This window comes from Chinchilla lanigera, unplaced genomic scaffold (assembly GCF_000276665.1).
Source record: "Chinchilla lanigera isolate Chin_1 unplaced genomic scaffold, ChiLan1.0 scaffold00010, whole genome shotgun sequence".
In the NCBI taxonomy this organism is placed as follows: Eukaryota; Metazoa; Chordata; class Mammalia; order Rodentia; family Chinchillidae; genus Chinchilla; species Chinchilla lanigera.
Genome location: NW_004955411.1, coordinates 33029884 through 33037833, shown reverse-complemented (window position 1 = coordinate 33037833; position 7950 = coordinate 33029884). Strand labels below are relative to the sequence as shown.

The 7950-nt window shown below is 46.6% G+C and overlaps 1 protein-coding gene across 2 annotated transcripts in view; it reads left to right on the top strand.

The window, feature by feature from the left end:
• The first annotated feature begins 1054 nt into the window (after positions 1-1054).
• Positions 1055-7950, top strand: part of Scml4 (sex comb on midleg-like 4 (Drosophila)) — a 96413-nt gene continuing 89517 nt past the window's right edge. For both annotated transcript variants that reach the window (XM_013510902.1, XM_005377840.2), the window contains exon 1: positions 1055-1244. The gene's annotated coding sequence lies outside the window, so the exon portion shown is untranslated. The remainder of the gene's footprint in view (positions 1245-7950) is intronic.

Sequence of the window (7950 nt, the reverse complement as noted above, 5' to 3'; positions counted from 1 at the left end):
TATATTCAGGAAAACCTCAGGTTGTAGTTGGATTTTTTACATTCTCGATAGTTAGCCAAGTTGTGGCTGGAGGCTGAATTAGCCCTAGTCAAGGTTTGGTCCTGGCTAAATGTGCGCGTGGTGGGGTGCAACTGTAAGGACATTACACCTTAGAGGAAATACTTGGGACTACCCCATTATCCCAGGGAGAATGAAATGGGCAGCGGGGAGCCCTGCTCTGCTTCACCGAGAAAAGAAAGAAGAACAGTATCTTTACCAGACAAACTGGTTTGCCACGGAGGAGGCAATGGGGCACAGAGGACACGCAGCAGCTCTCTTCCTGCAAGAGGACCGTTGTGCCCCAGGCAGTCCCCAAACAGCTTCAGGAGTGTAGACATGCTTGTAACCTTCCACATGCAGATCTGGAGCCCAAGGCACAGGATCTGTGACCTGTACACGTGTGTTGTAGGCAGCGGAGAGTTAATAAATCCAAGCATGGCTTAGTCACCTATGTAGCCATACTCCGAACGCACAAGCTCTCTGAACAACAGTGCTGTTGGAGCATTTCCCACTCCTCCTTCCCTCTCTTCTTTTTTTCTTTCCTTAGTTTCTTCCTTTTCTTTTTTTTTTTTTTTTGTCCAAAGCCCAACACTACTACCTTACAGGCCCAGTTTTGTCCTCACTGCTGCAGGACTGGGACAAAAAGATGATGTTACAGTCTGGTTTCTATGGCAACAGAGGAGGGGTAATGAAAGCTGAAATGTTGGAAACACCCATTCTGACAGTTGTGACATAATTCAGGGTATTACAAGGATGTAACTACCAAAGAAGTGCAAGTGTGGCTACATTTCAGCTCCTGTCGACAAAAAGCTACACTGTACATTTCTCTTTGTTGGGCTGCTAAGAGGAAGGAAACACCAACACACACACACACAGGCTTTGTTTTCTGCATGTAAAATGTGTGTGCTCTTTAAAAGCCAGTGGTTGGCTGGTTTTCCGGACATGATGTGGTTGAAGCTGTCATCGTAATGGAAATTCATTGCTGTAGCTATGGTAAATCGAGTGTTCTGCCTGTGCTGAATGCATTAGGCTAATGAGATATTTGCAGGAGAGCAGGGCTGCTGGGGACTGTGAGCTGCTATCCCTGGGAGGAAGATAGCTTTTGCAATACTTGGTTCGCGTGTGCCAAAAGTCACCCGTCTTCTTGAGCCAACGTTCTCTGTCTGCTCAGCACCCTGATCAGGGCCCCGGTGAACAGGCTGTAGGTAAGGGAGGTGCACAGTGTGTGTGTGTGTGTGTGTGTGTGTGTGTGTGTGTGCGCGCGCGCGCGCACGCCGTGAATAGCGGTCCTTCTCTTTGAGCTGTCAGTGTGATAGGCTACCTGCTGCAGTTTTTCAGGGTTGCACGCACACCGCTAGGGCAATGCCTGAGTGTCCTGCTCTAAGCACGTGAGCCCAGCAGGTCAACTTCAGTTCCTCCTGTGCAAATACAGGGTTTCATTTCTTCACCGGGTAATCTTCAGAAAGGAAGACTGCCCCAAACTATACAGGCTATACATTTTGGATATATACACATCCACTACTCCTTAACTCTGCATTGAAATATGTGCAAAGTTTTTTTCCCACCAAATATGAACTCAAATAACTAGCTAGCATTTTTCCACAGCAATTTTGCTTTGCCTTGTTTTTTTTTTTTAAGTTAGAAATTATAGTATGTCTTGAGGCAAATATATTTACCTAAAATTTGATTGTTAAAAGTGATGTATTATGAATATGTCAAGGTATTGACTTTTAATTGAATTTTGCTTAGAATATCTCAGGTGGACTATTTCCCATCTTTGTGCCAGTTGCTGGTTTTAGTTAGTTCTGGGGGTGGGGGCAAAACCGTGGGGACTGTGAAGTGTTCAGAAGAGTTTCCCCAAGTTCACACACAAAGTCCCCGCTCTCCCAGGTGCAGTGCGCAGTGATTTAACGAGTTTCCGCTTGCTCCTCTGCGGCCAGTGGAGTCCTCTCCGGGTCACTTGCCACTGGGGCCAGGGCTGGTGAGTGAGAGCCAGGTGCAAGCGCATGAATGGAGTCATCCCAGAGACAGTTGGTGTGCTGCACTCGACGTCCTCTCACTGTCTGTGACAGCAAGCGAGAGGCGGCTTGTCGTGTTGTCTATAGATTCTACGACGGTCCTCGAGAGGATCGGACCAGCAGTACCTTTCTGAGATGGTGGCTTTTGGGTTGGTCTAGACACTGTGCTGCTAGCGTGTGGAATCGAGGTGCTTCACAGCTGAGGCGTTAGTTGTCTACTCTGCTTTTGCTCTGTCTCGCCTGAGGCATGCTTTCTGAAGAGTGAGGGGCACAGTTGTTTCTTTTCTTGAGACTTTGTTTTTCTTAAAGTGGAATATGGGGAGTGAAAGCAGAAAAATAATTACACAGGTATTCATCGTGTGATAAAGTGCACTGTCTGGAGATGTGATATTTGTGGGGCATTTTTGTGTTGCTTGGTCGGACCAGGTTGAAAATGTGGTAAAGGGTAAAATGTGATAAGGGACTGGAACCACAGCAGCTGGATGAAGATAACCTGGAAAAGCAGTAGTGCACGATCATCAAAACTCAAATAAAACGTAGAAGCTTCATTTCAGGAAACTTGTTTGGTGGCTTCAAAATCTACCCTTTCAACATACTTGTGACATAGTCTTTAAAAATATGAATTTTTTTTTGCTGTTAAAACTGTGTACGTGGAAGAGCTCTGGGACAGTTTGATAAATTTATCAGTCTGCTTGATTTGTGAAATTATTTTAAAAAAGCATAGGTCCCACAAAAACCTAGTTGTTTTATGTTGAAAATGTTTACATTTCTTCTGTGTCACCAAAATCACTGTTCGCTGGCAAAGAGAAAGAGAGAGAGAGAGAGAGACAGGGAGAGGGAGAGAGACAGGAAGACAATAAGAGAAATGAGCGCATTCCTTCCTGTCCTGGTTTTGCCCTTGGTGGTGTTTTCACCAAACAAAACCCTCAGAAGCACTTTCACTTTCTGGTTCAGGGTCCTGGGGGTGAGTGAGGTAAAGGCTTTCCTCTAGCACCAGGTAAGTTGAGGACAACTGCTGCCAGGAAATAAGCCACCTTCAAATTCTGTCACCCTACTGTCAGAGCTTTTATCCTGAGAATTTTTTTTTAAAATAATGACTGTTTAAATGTTCAATAATATTTGCTGATGATAAAAATTCAAACAATAACCCCCAAGGACAAAGACAGAAGTGTTGCATTTTTAAAACAACTGATCAGAAGAATCACAACCTCATTGTCTAAATGTCTAGTTACATGGTGGCATATTTATTTATTTTTCATCTCACTTTTGAATCCCAATTACTTAAGTTTGATAAGTGTAAGGAAACACTCTGAAACCATACTAAGAATGCCCAGAGAAGAATAATCTTTCTATATCATAAATCTGGGAAGTTAAATTTTACAGAGTTTCATGCTGTAGTTCTATTTACAAGTTTATGTGATCCCAGAGCACATCACACACACACACACACACACACACACACACACACACACCCTTTGTGTCATACACTTCAGAACAACAGTTGGGCCAGGCAGAGGTGTTGCCTGAGGCTCAGAACTTGCTCTCAGGGTCCCTGGTAGAGCTCCTTGGGGCCCCTTTTTCCTCCCTGTGTTGATGCCCTTGGAAGCCTCAGCACTGTGGGGACCCTGGGTAGCCAGGCTGTGCTCACTTTGCACACATCCTGGAAACAGTTGGAGGGAACACCGCCCCTCCTTGGGCTCAGGGCTTTAGACTTCTTTGAGCATGTTATGGCTTGTGTCTGGATGTCCCCCCAGAGACTCATGTGGTCATAGGTGGGGCTTTTCAGGGGTGGCTGGAAGTAGAGCATGTGACTGATTCATGGTACAATGCTAGGATTAAGGGTGGGTGATTACTAAATCAGTTCTGATTTACTGATTGGGTTGGCACTGCTGTAGTCCTAGCAGCCTAGATAAGAGTATAAGAGGGACAGAAAAAACCTAAGGTCCCTTACTTGCTTGCTTTTGCTGCCTTCTGCCTGCCATGAATTGTTCCTCCTCTGAGATGCCCCTCTGCTGTGCCACCCTTCCTTGGAACCAGCTATGGGCTGAAACCTCTATGAACTGTGAGCTAAATCAATCTTCCTTCCCTTAACTTGTGGGTGTTGCGTATTTGGTTTCAGCAACAAAAAGAGTAGCTACACAAAGCACTTCCAGTCATTCTTTTGCTGACCCTCTCGTTTTATTTGGGGCTACAAAGGAGAGGAAGTACGACCCTCTTCCCATGTAGTGATCAAAGAGCATAAAGCCTGGTCTCATGCTCCTGGGAGGACCTTTGAAACGAAAAGCAGCCCCTCTGCTGCAAACACACAGGCTTCCTTTCATTGGTGGGCAAATTTGACATTTCTAAGGGAGAGCTTTTTAAAAGTGCTTTCCTGGACATGCTATTTCTTAATCCTGCCGTCTCCCAAAAGGCTAGCTTGAGATTTATACTTTTTTATATTCCAATTGCTTTCAAAGACAAACAGATGAGAAGAGACGGGGGGTGGGGGGGGGATTAAAAAGCAACCCTGGGAGAAAAATCAAATGGTTGGGTACAAATATAATATAACAGAAGCCACCAGAGTGTCTAATAAATTACTCTAAATTTTAATTAATGAGTCACAAACACCACACCACAAGCTTTTAAAATCACCCCTTTATCAATAAGGTGATAAATTAACTTTCCCTGGAATTAGCAATTCTCGGAGCCCTGGGCAGTGTGCGGCCTTGGAAGTTCTCTGTAATGCTGCCAATTTTTAACAATTGATCTTCTGGCAGACCTAGTGCACTTTAATTCAAATATCTATTGTGACATTTTCTGATGTGATTCCGAGACCATTAAGATCACTCAAATCCTAACACTTTCGAGGTGGAAAGAGTAGTTCAGAATGTTTGGACTGCATGTGATTCCGTCGCTTTCTCTTTCCCGGTTTTTCCTCGTCTACATTTCCTCCTCCAAACCGCTGCATGGGCGCATGTGCGAGAGCACAGCCGGGTCCTCGTTTCTACTCCACATCTCCGCGGGGCCCTAAATCGTCCAGGCAAAGCTGTGTTCATTGCTGCACCCACTCCAAGGCCCAGCGCCTCGGCTGACAGCCCCAGGCATTCAGAGTACTCTCATCCTGGATGCCTTCGTTTTGGGTCCCATTCTGGCAAATGTTTGTTCCCTCGTGTTTCTGCAAACTCTCACTCAAGGTGTGTCAGGCTGAGACCGAAGGCAGGATCTGCGGCCGAAGGGTCGTGCTTTGGGATGTGCCCTGGCAGTTGGGCAGTTGGAAATTTAGCTGACTCTGACTTACACACAGTAATGTCTGAGGAGGCACAAGAGCGCTTGGCATTTCAGGGAGCACGTGCTACAGCCTCTCAGACACACACACACACACACACACACGCACACACACACGCACACACACACATGCGCAGCCACACCAGCTAGAAGACGGGTAATGGATGCAAATCACCCCAGAAGTCACAGGAGCCTTCAGATGCTAGCTTGTTGGGCTCCTGCTTCTCGGAGCCAAGACGCTGGGCTAGGATGGGACACTGGTGACCAGGCTTCTTGCTGGGTGCGCTGGGTAGTTCTGACAGAGACAAGCACATCCTTGCTGTTCGTAGGTAGAGACCAACATGTGGGCCTTGTGGAAAAAATCAGCCCCTGCAGTCAGTAGGGGCCCCGCTTCACCGCCATGGAGAGGCTACAGTACGTCTCGCTCCTTGGAATGGCTCCTGCTCCACTACTAGTTTAGAGCAGAGCAGAACTTTCACCCTGTGCCAGTCCTTGCTTTGTGTTAAGCTGAAAAGCCACTCCACAGGCCCCCTGAGGTTGTGGGGATATGTTCTCAGCCCCCAGTGCAGGCCTCCCTGGATGACAGCGGCTTGCAGCAGTTGCAATCAGTCACGTTCCACGGGGAATCAGGTAATGTGAGACCTTCTACACTCTCCTTCCCTCTCCCACAGACTTGGGTGAAATTTTTGTTCATGAAGGGACAGGTGTCTTTCTTCCTCCCTCCCTCCCTCTTTTCTTCCCTTCCTTCCATCTTTCCTCCCTCCTTCCCTTTCTCCCTCCCTCTCTCTTCCTTTCCTCCGTTCCTTCCTTTTCTTTCTGGCAGCCGTGTTTATTGATCAGATGAATGGAACCTTGATCCGCACTGCTGATTTCGGGAATGACCGCACACCCAGCAGCTGGGCCATGAGCCTTCTGAGGAAAGCCCAGCGGTGGTCTCACATTCATTCTTTCGAAAATGCCTTGGAAGTAACCCTAAAGAAATGTACAGCCTCTACTAAATCTGGGAACAAAAGTTGAGCTGGGCAAAAGAAAGATTTTCCTTAGTTAGATCTAAATCCAGCAGGGGAAAATGGCACTGAGCAAAGAGGTATCGGGACAAAAGCAAAGGAGCGAGCCCGCTATGTCTCCAAGGAGGACCATTACCCGCCCTCGTGTGCTTGTGGGTGCAGTTTAGGAAAGCGCTCAGCTTAAAGATCTTATGGGCCCTTTTCCTTTTTCTTTTGTGAGGAGGTCGTTCTGGGACATCACTGCTCTGATGAGAAAACCAGGGTTGAACACAAGCAGTGTTCTCCCCTGGTGTCCAGAGCCAGGCCCTGGGCCCTTGCACCACCCTGCTGTGTCCTGAGAGTGGCCGTGTCTGGCCTGCTGTGGATGCAGCCTTCCAGCAGCCTGGGGCTGCCCACAGGGGCAGATCGTGTTTTGACAGGCAGCCCTTGCCTTGGTGAATGAGGGAAGGCAGGATCGAAGAGAAAAAACGTGAAGCGAAAGCCAGCTCCAGGGTCTTCATGCTTCTGGTCTGGAGACAGGACCCGGGGGCTGTGCAACTCGAGCAATTTCTTTGGGCCATTTCTAAGCTACTGCAGTAAACTATGAGAATTATTCTTATTTTTTATGGCCATTCAAAAAAAAGATGCCATCTCTTTCCCTCATAGTTATTGAGGACTTAGAGCTTTCATTGGTGGGAAATTGTGATGATATCAAGACTGTATCAAACAATCACCTACTAAGGTAATGCTGTTTATTTCAAAGGAGGCACTGGGCATATTGAGCAGGGAAGAGGACCGCTGTGGGAACAGGCTTCTGTCAGTTTTCAGAGGTGAGAAGCCTGCACTCATCGGTTAGATTTTGGCAGGTTTGGTTCTGCTGTCGCCGTTGTTATCTGTGCTGGAGGAATTTGCCTTGAGATTTAGGGGTCCATCCAGCAACCACCTGCGTGTTGCCCCTTGTATTGACATCCTCTGTCAGATGCCAAAATGTACTTGAACATATCTGACTTTATAATTTTTAAGACCCCATTTGCAAAAAAGAGGAAGTAAAAAGTTGTATAAATGTATAAATGTTGGTGTGCAAATTACAAAGCATACAAATGGTGAGGAAAGGCCTGTTCTAATGCTTCAAATCACTGCCCATGGTGTGGAAATATAGCTTTCGCTTCAGTGTTTGTAACATAATGAATATTAAATACTTAGATAAAGAGGGCAAACGGTATGGTAAGTTTGTGTGGATTACTGACATTGAAACGGTTGATCGGTCCCACAGTGAGAAGTTGTACAAGTCTGTGTTGCCTTAATGAGTCCAGGTGAGCATGAACTCCCTTCGGGATGGGAAGTTAGAGATGCGACCTGGGGTGTGATGTGTGCAGGGATGTGTGGGGGCCGGGGTCTGAGGTGGGGCGAAGAACCGCTTTTTATCTGCCACCCTTCCTTTTAGCTAAAGGTCACTCAGCATGAACCCAGTAAAGACTAAAGCAAATGAAAGAACTTTGATCACAAAGTAAGAAGAAAGAAAGCCTTCAGAAAGGTTTGTTTCATACATGTTTCCCTGGAAGTAGCCCAAATCTCTGTTCAGGTCAAGTGCTAACAAGTTGAGTTCTTCATATCTGGCTTGAGACCAGGTAATGTACAATGAA